The sequence below is a fragment of the Tamandua tetradactyla genome, chromosome 5 (assembly GCF_023851605.1).
Source record: "Tamandua tetradactyla isolate mTamTet1 chromosome 5, mTamTet1.pri, whole genome shotgun sequence".
Lineage (NCBI taxonomy): Eukaryota > Metazoa > Chordata > Mammalia > Pilosa > Myrmecophagidae > Tamandua > Tamandua tetradactyla.
In genome coordinates, this window is record NC_135331.1 from 148,819,219 (window position 1) to 148,836,358 (window position 17,140).

The following is a 17,140-nucleotide window of genomic DNA, read 5'->3' on the forward strand; positions in this document are numbered from 1 at the left end:
AGTATTGAATAGGGATTATTTTGCCTTTATGAAATGGAATTTAAATGAAACACAGCTTTTCTAGGAGACGTACATCCTTTCAAACCAGCACGGCATCTTTTCTTCTGAAGACTTTGCCTGGTATTTTGTGCACCACGGTACATTGAGGTTGGCTTTACAAAGAAATGTATGTGAACACAAAATAGGCCAGGAATTAAAATTTATGGCCACTATCTAAAGTGGTGCCCTTTAGGCTATTAATGGAATTTTATCACTGGAAGTAGTTTTTGAAAATACAAAAATCACTATTAACTTCATGTGAGATCTTTATACATAAAAATATACATGGCTATTGAAGCCATGTGAAAAATGTACATTTGATTGCTGTGTTTTCAACGAGTACCTCTAGTAGAGTATGTCACTAAAAATGCCTGTTCCCCCAGTTTAACATTCAGAGAATTCCAGCATTTTAAAACATGTTATTGTTACATTCGTTTATTTATATTTATCCCAGAAGAAATCTGACAAGCAGAAGAAATCAAAATCAATGTATATGAGAACCATGACTACTGATTCTTTTTCCGATTATGTAAAAACCACTGAAGTCCATATAAAGTGATATTGTCAGTAACTAAATTATACTCCTGATATGGATTACAGGAGTACTACAGGCATTTTAGCCTTCATTTCGTTATGGTTGCTATTTTTAATGAAAGGAATCAAGGAGGTCTTGAATTCTTTGAGCAATTCTCTCTTCCCCTTAAACCTAGAAATTAGAAAAATGCAAGAAAATTCAGTGACATCTTATCACACTAAGTTTAGAGACTCAGGGTTTGCCCCTGAATTTTATTTAAATGTATATTTGACCCAAATGATATCCTTAAATGGTTGGATTATACATTTAAAAATACTTTTAAATAATTGATATGCATCTATTAGTAAGTAAAGTTCTAGAACCCATCAAAAACCTGTCCAAAATTATACCCTTTGAGAATGGCAAAGATAAAATTTAAATCATATACTTAATTTCTAAGATGTGTGACCTTTCCATTTTTCTCCACTTCCTTTCACCTCTGGTCTTTTGATTACTGACCAACCTGGTAAAAATAGTGCTACTTTATGCAAAATGTTGGTAACAAGGTATACATTCCTGTTACTTCTTGCACGTAGGACAAATTATGCCATGGGCCATTGTATGCACTAATAAGGTCAGTGAAAACAATGTCTTTTGAATATTGAGTTAGTTCTATACCATGCACCAATCTTGTGGCAGGCATGAAGAAATTGTTTTGAAATTTATTTTACATTCTTATTCAAAAGTGTTTTCAAATCAAACATCCTTCAGACGTCCTTTAACTACTTTGCTGGGGCTTAAGAAAAATGCAAAGCAATACACTTTCAGGTGTACACTGTACAGTATAATTTGCATACAAATGCATTTTTACTGAAATAGATCAGGTAGGGTTTTAAATATGCCTCTACATTGAACTTTGAGGCATCTTGTAAAGTTGAATATAATATAAAAGTTTGTAATTCTCCCTAGTCTCACATACTCCATATGGAATAAGTTTCTGTTTTTCGGGTAGTAGGTACTATTCACTAAAGATGCTGCAGAAAGAATCATACACTTTAAACAACATTAATGAATCAGATTATTTAATATCACTTCATGCTCATGCCTAATCAGGACTTTCAAACTCAAGTACTAATATCTGATGCATATTAACGTGGGAATCTTAATGGAATAAGGAAATTGGAAGAGGTTTTCCTCAATGTCACATAAGATATTAGCAACAAAACATAATCCGGGTTACAGAATTTTAGCATTTTGATATGACTTACAGTATTAATGCATAACAATGATATGAAAGATAAGAAAAAATAATATGTAGGCACCTGACAAACTTTAGATGCAAATGGGGCATTTCTAAAAGTATCAGAGAGGCCAGATAGCCAAAGGGGAGACAATAGCTAAAATATCTTAAGTCAAGGTAATTTCAGGGTCAATAAAGCTGGTGAAGTGAATAACAATAACTGAAAACAATTCCTATAAGTTTACATTATTTTTAGAAAATGATAGAAAATAAAAACAAAGTTGTATGTGTTATTCTCTCAGATACCTAGAATCTTACTATGTTTCTAAGTAAATAGCTAATCATAGATTTGAAAAGTTGAAAAGACCCTATCAATTTGAAAGAGATTAAATTTTAACTCTAGATAGGGGAAATATTTAAAAACTTTTAATGGGCAGGCCATGGTGGCTCAGTAGGCAGAGATCTTGCCTGCCATTCCAGAGACCTGGGTTCCATCCCTGGTGCCTGCCCATGAAAAAAAGAAAAAACCAAACAAAAGAGACCTACGAGACCTATGATGGACGCAGGGCAAGATGGCAGCGTAGGAGGTGTGTGACTTAGTTTGTCCTCTAGGGAAGCTAGTAAATAGCCAAGAGCTGTCTGAAATAAGTGTTTTGGGACTCCCATGACTGAATATACATCTTACACAAGTTTGGAACAGGTGGGAGGGCTGAGATGACACTGCAGAACTGTAAGTCTTCCAAGCCATGGGGGTTGGCACCCCTTCTCCACTGGCATGACGGGCTCTTCTGGAGTTACTTCCCTGTGGGAAAAAGATGCAGGAGCAAGGGAAGGTAGCTCAACCAACTTCCTACTGTGGAATTAATCAACAAATTTGGATGGCTGAATACAAGTTCTGAGCACACATAAACCTGGAGCAAACATGAAAGGAACCTGAAGCTTTTATCCTGACAGAAAGGAGGCAGGGCTTATGGAAAAACAAACAAACAAACAAAAACCACACAACAGCCTTTGGAGTTGGTTGAGCTCAAAATATTGGAAAAGAGCTGTACCCCAAGAAAAGAGGCACATAGAGCTGGGTACAAACTCTGCTTCTTGATTGGCAAACCCAGAGGTCTGGGGTGCAGCTCTAAAATAAATTTTTTTTAGCTTCCCATTAAACAAAACTGAAGGCATTCTCAAGTTTCTACACTATCCCATGCAAGGGCAGGGTTAAGGTATGTCTGAGAAATGAAGTAACTAGTCGGAAGAAGGAGATAATTCCCTAAAGGGCATATCTTCCCCAAGAAAATACAGGGAAGGGCCCAGTACAAGTGGCAGCTCTCATTTAGAGAATTCAGAACCCAGGGGCTGGAAAACAGACACAGTTCAGGCCCACCTTCTGCCTAAGTCTTTGTCTCAACCATGCCACTGGCAAGGACCGAGTTTCTTGAAAATCAAAGGCACCACACCACTTTATGCTCGTGGAGAGCTATGGGCTGACAAGTGCCACCTCCTGGGCAGGATAGGACAACCACAGATTCAAGAGGCCACATAGGAAAGATAGGCAGCTGCTGGGTCTCATCATAAGGGAAGCTTGATGCTGATTACATGCTCTTCCTGAGTGCTGGGCCTGTTCTGTCTGGGAAAATCTGATTGGGGTTGATCCTATCTGCAAGGGCAAGAGCAAGAAAAACAAGAGCTAAAAAATTCAGTTAAACAGAAGCTATCTAGAGGTCTAGAATAAGTTGACCTGTACATCAAAGAACAGATAGAGAACAAAGCCATTTAACAAGAAAACCCTAGGTAAAAGAGAGAAAATGACCTCTAGAATAAACTAATCAAGGAAACCGGATGCCTAGACACCAGCAAAAATGAGTCATATTATGAAGAATGAATATATAGCCCAGTCAAGGGAACAAGCTAACATTTCAAATAACACACAGGAGTTGAAAAAGCTAATTAAAGATGTTCAAGAAAATCTTCTAAATCAAATAAAAAATCAAGTCAACAGGTTGAAGGAAAATATGTCAAAAGAGATGAAGAATGTAAAGAAGATATTGAGTGAACATAAAGGAGAGCTTGAAAGCTTGAAAAAACAAATGGCAGAACTTATGGGAAGGAGAGGCACAATTGAAGAGATGAATGGAGACCTACAACAGCAAATTTGAAGAGGCAGAAGAAAGGATTAATGAACTAGAAGACAGGACATCTTAAAGACTACACAGAAAAGAACAAAGAAGGAAAAGAATGGGTAAATATGAGCATGGTCTCAGGGACTTAAATGACAACATGAAGTGCACAAATATACATGTTATTGGAGTCCCAGAAGGAGGAGAGAAGGGAACAGGACCAGAAAAACTGATGAAAGAAATAATCACCAAAATATTCCCAATTCTTGTGAAAGATATAAAAATACAAATCCAAGAATTGCAGCATACCCCAAACAGAATAGATCTGTATAGACCAACTTCAAGACACTTACTAATCAGATTATCAAATTTCAAAGACAAAAGAGAGAATTCTGAAATTAGCAAGAGAAAAGAAATCCACCAATTAAGCTCAATAAGACTATGTAGAGATTCCTCAGCAGAAATCATGGAGGTGAGAATGTATAGTATGATATATTTAAGATATTGAAAGAGAAAAACTGCCAGCCAAGAATTATATATCCTTCAAAACAGTCATTCAAAAATGAGGAAGAGTTTAAATATTTTCAGACAAACAGACACTGAGAGAATTTGTGAACAAGAGACCTGCTCTATAAGAAATGCTTAAGGGACCACCACAAATACATAGGAAAAGACAGGAGAGAAAGGTTTGGAGAAGAGTGTAGAAATGGAGACTATTAGTAAGGGTAATAAGAGAGCACAATATTGTAATTATAATGAACAAAGCTGAGTGTGAATATAATTGAAAGAGGAAGGCTAAGGGCACTATGACATCAGAAGGAAAGAGAGGATAAGAACTAGGATTGTATAACATAGTGAAATCTAGAGTGGCAATGATGCTGACTAAATGTACAACTATAAGAATGTTTTTACATGAGGGAGAACAAATGAACATCAACCATTGCAAGGTATTGAAAATGGAATGGTATACGGAAAAAATACAATCAATGCAAACTGGGGTTTATAATGAACAGTAGCATTGTAATATGCTCCCATTAATTTTAACAAGGGAAACATACCAAAGCTAAATGTCAATAAAAGCAGAATTGAAAAGAGGGGTATGCGGTTCTTGAGGTTGTTATTGCCATTTCACTTTTTAATTTTTCATCCTTCTTTTTACCCTCTTCTTTCTTTGAGGAAGAAATGGAAATGTTCTCATGTGGTGGCAGTGAATGCATAACCATGTGATAATATCAGGAACCATTGATTGTTTGCTTAGGATGGGTTGCATGGTATGTGAATAAAACTGTTTAAAAATAAATAGAAAGATATAAGTGCTGGAGAAAATGTGGAGAGAGGCACCTATTCATTGTTGGTAGGGACGTAGAATGGTGCAGACCATCTGGAGGGCAGAGTGGTGGTTCCACAGGGGCTGAAGTATAAGGTAGCCATATGATCTTGAAACCCCATTATCAGGTATATATTTGGAAGAACTGAAAGCAGGGACATGAATAGACATTTGCACATTGGTGATGATAGTGACAATATTCATGATATGAAATGGATGGAGGTAGCCTAAAGGTATATCAATTGAAGAACGGAAAGGTAAACTATGTTGTATACATTCAATAGAATATTGAGCATTGCAAGGAGGAATGAAGTTGCAAGGGAATCAAAACTAGTTGAATGAAGCTTGAGGACATTATGCTGAGTGAAATAAGCCAGAAACAAAAGGGCAAATATTATAAGCTCACCAATACGAATTAACTTAATGTACAAACTCTGAAAACTGAATTTGGGGGCATAGGTTATCAGGAAATAGAACATGGGCAGAGATCGGGCATTTGATGATTAAGGAATAAGAAATGTTCAGTAAGGCTTATTGTAAAGGTTCCTAGACTGTAAGCTTTTGCAATACCCACATCTATCCCTGAGTTGTTAATTCTAAATTTGGAACTTTGGGTATCTATGTGATACCTGAAACTCAGAGTTAGAGTTCTGCAGCTTTGAAAGTCAGCATTACCAGGTACAACAACTATTAAAGAAGCCAAAAAAGAGATCAGACCTCAATTAGAGATATTAGTAAAGCTGATCTGGTTAGGACTAAGGGAAATCAAAATGCAGTTTAAAGAAGGATATTGACAGTGTTTTACAGCTTCAACTTCTGTGTGAGACCAAAGGAAAAGATATTTAGTTGGGACAAATTTATATTTTCTGTAGCACATTATCTAATTTAACCTGTTTGGTCAGTTTTTTTCAAACAATGTAATTACATGGATCCTTGAATAGGGAATGAGATTTTTTTTGTACAGGTTAATGTGATACCCTGATACTCCCACAGTAATTTGGGCAGGGGAGAAAAAAGATTTTCTCTTTTGCTCCAAAGTGGCTGCTCTCTCTAAGCCAACTGTGCTAATAAACTCACTATTCTCCCCTTCTACATGGGATATGACACCCGGGGGTGTAAATCTCCCAGGCAACATGGGGCATGACTTCCAGAAATGAACCTGGCCCTGGTATCTTAGAAACAAGAAAGACTTCTTGACCAAAAGGGAGGAAATAGTTGAAACAAAATAAAGCTTCAGATGCTACAAGATTTCAAGTAGAGTCAAGAGGTCATCCTAGGCATTATTCTATGCATTATATAGATATTCATTTTTAGTGTCTGGTGTACTAGAATAGCTAGAAGGAAATATCTGAAATTGTTAAACTGTAACCCAGTAGCCTTGATTCTTGATGACTGTATAATTAGACGGCTTTTATGATATGACCATGTTATTGTGAAAACTTTGTGCCTGCCACTCCCTTTATCCACTGTATGGGCAGATAAGTAAGAAAATAAAGACAATAAATTAATAAATAAATAATGGGGGGTGTTTTGGTTTGCTAAAGCTGATGAAATGCAATATACCAGAAATGGATTGGCTTATACAAGGGGGATTTATTAAGCTACACGTTACCATTTTAAGGCTATGAAAATGTACAAATTAAGGCACCAAGAAGAGAGTAACTTCTTGGAGGAAAGGCAACCGGCATCCAGGGTTCCTTTGTCAAAAGGGAAGGCACATGGTGATGTCTGTTGTCTTTCTCTCCTGGATTGGTTTCAAAATGGCTCTCTCAGCTCCTGTGGGTCCTTCTGGCTTCTACTGGGGCATATTCTTTCTTCAAACATCTGTGCTTTCACCAAAATATCTCTCTCCTGAAGGACTCCAGTGAGTGGATTAAGAACCACCTTGAATGTGTGGGGTCACTTCTCCATGAAAACAACATATCAAAAGTTCCCAGCCAACAATATGTCTGCCCCCACAAGATTGGATTGAAAGAGCATGGCTTTTCTGGGGTGCATAACAGTTTCAAATCAGTTACCACCCTCTGGATCCCAAAAAAGACATGTTCTTTCCATATACCAAATACATTCGTTTCATCAGAATACCAGAAAAGCCTTAAACCGTTTCAGCAAAATACAAATACAATACAAGGTAAAAAAAAAAAAAAAAAAAAAAGTACAAACTCTTGTAAAGATCAATTATAGGCATGGGTTGTTCTAAGGCAGAATTTTCCTCCAGCTGTGGACCTGTTAAACTTAGAACAGGTTCTAAATTTAGAACTTATGTACTTCCAATATGCAAAGGAAAGACAGTCATAAGATAAATGGTCCCATTTCTATAGGGAGTCATTGGAAGGGAAACAGGGATCACGAGACCTAAACACTTCTAAAAATCTGCAGAGCAAACTTCATTGGATATTAAGGTCTGAAGATCATTTATAGAATGACATTTGACCCTCTGGGCTTGAGAAAGTGACAATCCCACCCTTTCCAAGGGCTTATGCAATGGCCCTGCTCTCTCCAAACACAGGAGTGAGGGTTCTAACATTGGAAAACACTGGGGAAACCACCTTGCTCTCAATCCTCACCCTGCTCAAGCATCTGAGTGGTCTGGACTCTCTACAATCTCTAGGGTATATTCTCAACCCTTTCAGAACAGTAGGGTGGTAGCTGGGCTCTTCCCAGTCCTTGGGGAATGTGCCTCACCCCCTCTGAGGCCTGGGGAAACAAAACTGTTCCTGAACATTGAGGCGGAAGGCCTACCCTTTGTCTCTGGGGCAAACTCACCCTCCCCACTTGCATGGGTAGTTCCACACCCCTGGCCTGAGATTTCTTGACTCCAGACCTTAGCTTCCATGATTCTGCCTTTGAAATAATTTTTCCTTCAATTTGTACCTTTTCTGTCTCCTTAAATCCATACTGGCAGTGATTCTTTTCATACACAGCTGACAATTTTTTTTTTTGTCTTGACATGCAGCATATAGGAGTCAAAACCATCAGACAATAAGATTTTCCACAAATCCTTTCTGGATAACTTCATTTCCAATCCTGGCTGAAATGACTGACTGACTGTTTCCATGCTTGACTATATCCTCATGCAGGGCACTATTCCCTAGGGACTCATTTTCCTAAAGCTCAGAATTTTCTGAACCATCTATTTCTGGTTTCTTTGTACCCAAGAATTCAGTTCTTAACTTATCCATTTCTTCTCACATTTTACTATAAGCTACAGGTCAGAAACCAGGCTGTATTTTCCACATTTAGTTTGGAGATTTCCTCAGCTAGATATCCAACTTCATCACCTTCAAATTTTACCTTCCATCCAACACCAGGACTCAATTTTGTCAAATTCTCTACCGTTTTAAGACAAGGATAGCCTTTCTTCCAGTAGGCAATGACACATTCATCATTTCTGTCTAAGGCCTCATCAGAACTCTTTAGAGTCCACATTTCTATGAGCCATCTGTTCAAAGCAATTCAGGCCTTTTCTATCAAGCCTATAATAATTCCTCCAGAACCTTCTCCTTATCCATTATAAAGCCATTCCAGCATTTTTAGTATTTGCGAATCACAGCACCCGTACGAAATGTCTTTTGGTTTGCTAGAACTGCTGGAATGCAACATACAGAAATGGATTGGCTTATACAAGGGGAATTTGCTAAGACACAATTTACAATTCTCAGACCATGAAAATGTTCAAATTAAGGTACAAACAAGAGGGTAACTTCTTGGAGGAAAAGCAATCAGAATCCAGGTTTCCTTTGTTAAAAGGGAAGACACATGATAATGTCTGCTACCCTTCTCCCCTAAGTTGATTTCAAAATGGCTCTTTCAGCTTCTGTGGGTCCTTCTGGCTTCTATTGGGGCATATTCTTTCTTCAAGTATCTGTGCTTTCACCAAAATATCTCTCTCCTATAGGAATCCAGTAAGTGAATTAAGACCCACCTTGAATGTGTGGGTTCACTTCTCCATAGGAACAAACAAATCAAAAGTTCCCTCTCAACACTAGGTCTACCCCCACAAGATTGGATTGAAAGAACCTGGCTTTTCTGGGATACATAACAGTTTCAAACCAGTACAGGGGGAATGATGGCTATGGGATATTTGGGATGTTCTTTTTTTTGTTGGAGTAATGAAATTGTTCTAAAATTTATTTTGATGATCAATGCAAAACTATATGATGACACTGTGAACCACTGATTATATACTTTAGGTGATTATGTGGCATATGAATATATCTCAGTAAAATTGCATAAAAATCCTATGATATTTAGCTGTGGTCCCATAAAATGACTATTGCTTGATTTTTGCATTAGCAATACTATAGACTGACTATTCAGAACATCTATCAATATTGCTTAAAAACTTGTTTAAATGCATGATTGAACTGACTAGAAGAGAGATATTCTAAAAGGCCACAGATCACCAAGAAAGAATGTATGTTGGTATAGAGTGGACCCTGGCAATTACGTATGCCTGGGCTGTGTTCCTATATCACATGAGCCCCACAGGATTAGCTTTAGGGTTATGTATGCAGGGAAAAGAAGACAGAGCCTACAGCTTGCATAAAGTCAGAAACTCTGAAAGAGGACACACTCAATTAAAAAAAAAGGATCTAGGAAAATAATACCAACTTACGGAAGGAATTAAAAAATACTAATAATGCCCATACTTTGTTTAAAGGTATTTATCTATATTATTGTGGATGTTGAATTTGGTTAAAGGGAATAAGGTCTCCCATTAGAATTCATTCCCTAAACTCACCCTAATATGGGTTTGAGGCCAGTATTCTCAGTCTCTGTGTGACCTGAAAAATCCCAAGTCAAATAATAAGATGTTGAACAGTATACAAGTGCTCTTGATAAAATCATAGGCAAATCTTCTCTCAAAGGAAAGTATCTCAACAAAGTCACAAAAAATAGAAGAGAGCCATCATGAGTTAGCACTCCCAGCAACAACAATTTCATACTCAGTTTAGAATAATAAGATACTGATTACAAACATGTAGTTAGTATATTTAAAGAACTAAATGAAGATGGAGCAACAAGAAACTATAAAAATGTTCAAGAAACAAATAAAAGAGCTACATAAAATCTTCTATTAAAAATGAAAAACCTAATAACTGAAAATAGAAACTCAACAAATATGCTAAACCAAGATAATTCACAGATGAAGAAAGAATAGTGACCTGGGAGATGAATCTAAAGAATTTAGTGAGATTGTATTATGCAGAAAAAATGAGACATGCCATATTAAAAAAAGAGATTAACAATCAGGAAAATTTGAGTGGAAAGGGCAAGAAGTTATCTAACCACACTCCTGAAAGAGAGAAAAGAAAGAAAGGGGGGTAAGAGAGGAGTACTTTCAAATATTTCAATATTTGAAAATATAACAGGTGAGAACTTTCCATAACTGAAGAAAGGTATGAATTTTCAACCCTCAAAATGTTGAAAGGTTCCCAACAGAATAAGTTTCTATTAATCTATACCTATACACGTTGTAGTGAAACTTGAATATTTATGGAAAAGAGAAGATGTTAAAATTAACCAAAAAGAAAACACAATTAGATCAAAAGTTGACTTAATGACAGCAACAATATGAGTCAGAAAGGAAGGAATAATAGTTTCAATGTCCTGTGCAAAAAAAATTAACTGAATAATATAGCTGGAAGAACTATAAAGAAAGAGAATGAAATAAATAATTCTTTTGTCTCGAAAAAATTCAGAGATTTTACAATCAACAAATCCTTGCTAAAGCACCTTCCAAGTACATCAGGAAGAGAAAATATTTTCCAGGCGGACAGTTTGAGATGAAAGAACAAACATATCTAAACAAACATGGCTTTTTGAAATAACACCCTAACCTAATGTTAAAATGGAACAAAAGAGAAGTAAAATACAGGAAAAGGTATAATTCTGAAAAGGATTAAAGACCCTTTATTTCAGTAGTAGGTTGAAGACATTGTGGTAGACTGATTGATGTACCTCAATAAAAACGTGTTCTTAATCTTAATCCATGCTCCTGTGGGTAGGAACCAGTTTAAAAATAGGACCCTTTGAAGACTTATTATCAGTTATGGTGTGGACTCACTTGTCAATAGTATCTTCTAAGAGTCTAATTAGGTGTGCAGAAACTAAAATCGGGGTGGACCTTAATCCTATACTTGAGGTTTTATAAGTAGAAATTAGAGAAAGCCACAGAGAAAAACCAGAAGTCAGCAGGCCAGGAAAAGCAGGAGCTAGAGATTGCTGCGTTACCACAGACAGAGCAGCAAGTTAGCACCAGAATGCTAGAGACACTGTCTGAGAGAACGAATGGCCTCATCAACACCTTGATTTTGGATTTCCGCCCTCTCAAACTATGAGCCAATAAATTCTTATTGTTATGTCAACCAGTGTGTAGCATTTGTCGTAGCAGTCCTGGCAAGCTAAGACAGATATGGATTAACTTCAGACTTTGTTGGATTGTATGGTATGCTAAATTTCAAAAGTGACCATTAAAAGTATTAGATATAGCATTTATTTAAAGTGAGCAGAGGAGAAATAACTGGATGGAAGAACTTAACTCCAAAAAGGTGAGACTTTAAGACATATATAGACTTAAAAAATGCAAATAGGACAGTAATTTAATAAATGCAAATGGATTGTACTCTTCCTTTGAAAACTTCTTCAGAGCTGATTCTAAAAACTCCAATCTCACATGGCTCACAAAGAAGGAAGATAAAGCATAGTCATGGAAAGAGGATATAAGAAAAGGGGAAAGATAACATCAGACCAAAATCAACTAACTGAAAACTACAGTAGCTAAATTATTGAAAATGACTAGTAGGAAAAATATTTTGTAAAAAATGGATACATGCTTCCACTCAAAAGGTAGACACAAACGCTATACATTGTTCACACCTAATAATGTAACTTCACATATATAAAGAAAACAAACAAACAAAAAACATGATGGAACTTCAAAGTGAAATTGGGGGCAGAATTGCAATACACGTCTCCCATTAATTCTTATAGTAAGAAAATAAAGATGGCATGAAAATAGACAGTATGGGTCAAGAATTTTTGTAAGTGCAAATAACAAGTTTTATTTCATGGGTATTTGTTGAATCCCTCAAACAAGAATGGAAGGACACACAGTATTTTGTTCAAGCACACTGACTATAAACTAGGCCATAAAGAATCAAAGAATCAAAGTAGTACAAAATAGATTCCTTGACAAAAATGTTCTATGATTGGAAATAAACATTATAAAATAACTTTAAAACTCTTTTTAATGTGAGATTTAAAAACATATTTCTAAATCACTCAATTATCAAAGAGTAAGTCATAATATAAATTAGAAAATATTAGAAATGCCTAAAAGGGGTAGAAAAAACTTGTGGCTTTAAACACATATGTTCGAAAAGAAAAGAGACAACAATTAGTAGGCTAAATGTTCTATTTAGGAACTCAGGGAAAAAATAAATAATAATGAAGCAAAGATGAAAAATAAAAATAAATTAAAATACAAAAAAAGAAAAAAAAATTTGAAAAATAGAGAAGATTAATGAAGTTAGATCATATGGTTCTCAGAGGAGATTAATGGAATTGACAATGCCTTGAGTAAGATTGATTAAGCAACATATAGAAAAGGCTCAAGTAATATTAAGAAAGAAAACAACTACAAATGTTGCAGAAATTTTAAAAAGATAATGAAGGAAGATATGAATAAATTCACGGTAACAAATTTGAAAATTTAGTCAAAACAAACTTCTAGAAAAATGAAAATTACCAATACTTAATCAAAAGATAATAGAAAAATTGAAAAATTCTGTATTAAAAAATTTAATTGGTAGAGAAATCTTCCCACAAAGATTATAATGTAAATACATATATATATGTATATATATTTATACAGTAATTCTGAAAATCCAAAGAAAACTTAATTGGATAGTCTATAAAATTTTTCAGACAATAAAAAGCAAGTAGGGAATACTTTACTGCAAATTTAATATAGCTATTTATAACTTCCATTCCAAATCAGGCAAGGACAGTAACAGAAGGAAAATAAACAGATCAATTTTAGTCATAAAAACAGAAACTAAAAGTCCTTTTAAAAAGTAGGAAACAAACAATATTTTTAAAAGATTATACCATTATATAAGGGATGTGATATTGCTTTAGGCTTAGAAAATCTACTAATGTTATTCATGACATTTACAGATTAAAGGGGATAAATCATTCACACATGCCAGTAGAGGCAGGAAAGAAAATCATGATTAAAAAAGCTCACATAAAGGAATGGCAAGAATCTTCCATAAACTGACAAAGTTTGTCTGTACAAACTTAGAGCAAACATCATACATCAGTGAACTCTTAGAAACATTATCAATCAGGAACAAGACTTAGATGACCACTGTTAACATTTCTATTAAAAGTTCACTCTCCTGGACTTCTCATCAGTGCAATTGGAAAAGAAAAATGAAGAAAAGAAATAGACATTAAAAAAGAAGAAATGAAGATCAGATAGTTTAGATCAGGTTTGGAAAATGACAGCAGACCAAAATTGGCTTGCCACCTGTTCTAGATTGCTAGCTACTGGAATGCAACAAACCAGAGATGGATAGGCTTTTAATAAAAGGGAATTTACTGCTTTAGTTCTTCAGAGGAAAGGCAGCTAACTTTCATCTGAGGTTCTTTCCTACATGGGAAGGCTCAGGGTAATCTCTGCTGGCCTTCTCTCCAGGCCTCTGGGTTTCAACAACTTTCCCCGGGGTGATTTCTTTCTGCATCTCCAAAGGCCTGGGCTGAGGTGCGAGTGCTGAGATGAGGTATGCTGAGCTGCTTGGGCTGTGCTATGTTAAGCTCTCTCATTTAAGCACCAGCCTATTAAGTCAAACATCATTTATTGCAGCAGGCATGCCTCCTAGCCGACTGCAGATGTAATCAGCAACAGCTGAGGTTCATGTACCATTGGCTCATGTCCACAGCAACAGAACTAGGTGCCTTTACCTGGCCACCTAGTTCTCACACCACCTCTTTTTGTAAATGCAGTTAATTGGAACACAGACATGCTTATTCATTTATGCATTATCTATGGTTGCTTTTATGCTACAATTGTAACAGAGACCAATAGCCTAAAAAACTAAAATATTTACTATCTGTCCGTTTACATAAAAAGTATTTTAACCTTTGATCTAGAATCTAAAATTATGAGAAATAATAAAACACTTTCGCAAGTTTGTCAAACATCAATAAAAATGTATTCCTTTGTATCTATAAGCACTTAAATACACTTATATACAAATACATGCACACACAGTCACAAAATATGTTACAAATGGAAGCAATCTAATAGAATTTCTGGAATTATATTTTGAAGAAAGTAATTAACAATTAATCAAAGATTGTGAAGTTCATTGATGGAAAAACTAAACAGTGGAAAACTTGTCTCTATTGTCCCAATTCCAGTTGTTTCTTTATTAGAGAAGTTGTGGATTTATAGAACAATCATGCATAAAATACTTGATTTCCATAAACCACACAATTATTAACACCTAGCATTGGTGTGGAACATTTTTTACACATGACGAAAGCACTTTTTAAAAATTGTATTATTAACTATAGTCTATGGTTTAAGTTAGGGTTCACTGCCAAATTCAAATGTGATTGTAATCAAAACTGCAACAGAGGTTCTCCTGGAATTTGAAAATGTATTCTTAAAAGGTTTACAAAAGAGCAAAGGATTGGAAATATTCAATGAATTTCTGAAAAGAAAAAAGTTGGGAGATATTTTCCAATCAAATAACTTATTACAATACAATATTTAAATAAAAATGCTTCTGAGGCAGGAATAGAAAAACAGAAAAATAGGACAAAAAGAATAGACACATAGAAATATAGAAATTTGATCTGTAAAGAATGTGTCATTAGAGTTCAGGGAAGAAAAGATGTACTACTTATGAAATACTACAGAGAGAATGTTTATCCATAAACGTGCACAAAATCAATTTCAGACAAACAAATTAAATGCATAAGGCGATATCTAAAATATCTATGAAGAAAATGTTGGATAAATATTTATGAAATTAGGGTAGAAAATTATGTCTTTAAAAATACAAAATGCACAAAACATAAACGAGAGAATTCATACATCTGATTTGATTAAAACTAAAAATGCCTGCTTCTCAGTGTATATCATAAAAAAGGTGAAAACATAAGCTTGCTATGGAGAAGTTATTTCCAAACAAAATGTTAGTGAGCTAATAATATACATAGTTAGTTTTATATAAAGAGCCATACCCTAATTGTAAAAAGACAAAAGAAATTTCAATAGGAAAATCATCCCAGCAGAGGAAATAAAAAATGGCAAATAAACTTGCAAAAAATGTGCTCAACCTAATTAATTATCATTTAAATGTGCATAAAATTATACAATTTGGGCTGCGTTATATTCTCACCAGTCTGGCAAAACTTGAAAGACAAAATAACAGGTGTTGTTGCACTAGGGAACCTCAAAAACTCTTGTATCCTGTTGTTGGGTATAAGAATTGATATGTCTTATCATTCAGTTTCATTCCTGGATACACACCCCAGTAAAACTCTTATCAAATGTGCTGTGAAACATGCACAGGAACGTTTAAAGCAGCAGTGTGCATTGTTACAAATTCCTGCAGACAGGACAACTAAACGTATTACCCATCAGAATGAATTGTCCAAAATCTAATGGCAAGTGAATAAATCCAGTCACACAAGAGTATATACAGTATGATCCATGTATAAAATATTCAAAATCATGCAAGACTAAAGAAAGTCATGTTTAGGAATATGTATGTAGTGGTAAACAGTGAAGAAAATAATGAAATTGTCAGCCTAAAATACAGTTCAGTGTTTACCTGCTCAGGAGAGCAGGGGGAGATACAATTGATAATGTTCTGTTTCTTACCAGGAGTGTCTAGAAGCTGCTCATTAACTTTATTTTAATTTATACATATTGGTTAGTTATGCTTTTTTGCACAAATGATGCATTTTATAATGAATAGTTGTTAAACATGTGGAATAAACTAAATATTTATTTATTTATTAGCATGCTCCTAAAAGGGTGCAATTTAAAGTTTGATCCCCCAGGAAATCAAAGTTTATCTCCAATATCACATTCCAACAATGAGCAAGTCATTTAAAATCCCTTCCCTTCATTTCTATGCATACATCCATACACACACACTGTCATCAACAATTTTTTTGGATAGCTGAGTGCTTTGATGTGGCATTCAACCTCTAAATTTTACATATGGTTGGCTAAAAAAGAAGAAAAACAAATACGACCACATACCATTTTGTAATTCTTTGTTTTTCAGAGTCACATTGGAAAATGTGCTGTATCTATTAACCTTTTTGCAAAGAGCAAAAGGTAAGCTAGTTAACATTTGACAGCTTCGCAGAGTCTATCGACTTCTAATGAAAAATGCACTCTACCTCTACTCTCTGTATACCTGCCAGTTGCAGAGTTTGTTACAAGCAGAGCCATTACTATCCCTGTGTTTTACTTCCCCAGCCCCCATATTCTGCCAGTAAATATAAATGAAGCCGTAACTTGGCTTATTATCACATGAATGTTAATTCGCTCACTAAGTAATCCCATATTAGAAACCAACTCCAGTCACTTGTTAACGGTTTATTCTTTATGCAAAATGAATGCATAAAGTTCTTACAAGTAACTTTTGATAGTAATCTTCTGGATTGTCTAGAGTTAGCTAGCTTGCCTTTCAACACTAAACAAGAAAAGGCTAATGGAAACACATTCTTCTCTGGTTTTGGAAATTATCCAGCAGCTTCCTATAATCACAGAATGATTAAGAATGATGATAGTATCATGGAGTATTTGTGCAAGGGACAACAATGATGCTGGTGCAGTAATGATAACATGGTGGCAGGTTCCCAAAAGGAAA

The 17,140-nt window shown here is 35.2% G+C and overlaps 1 long non-coding RNA gene across 1 annotated transcript in view; it reads right to left on the reverse strand.

The window, feature by feature from the left end:
• Positions 1-449: 449 nt before the first annotated feature.
• LOC143682813 (uncharacterized) overlaps positions 450-17,140 on the reverse strand; it is a 65,244-nt gene continuing 48,553 nt past the window's right edge. The window contains exon 4 of the long non-coding RNA XR_013175291.1: positions 450-745. This is a non-coding gene — a long non-coding RNA (uncharacterized LOC143682813). The remainder of the gene's footprint in view (positions 746-17,140) is intronic.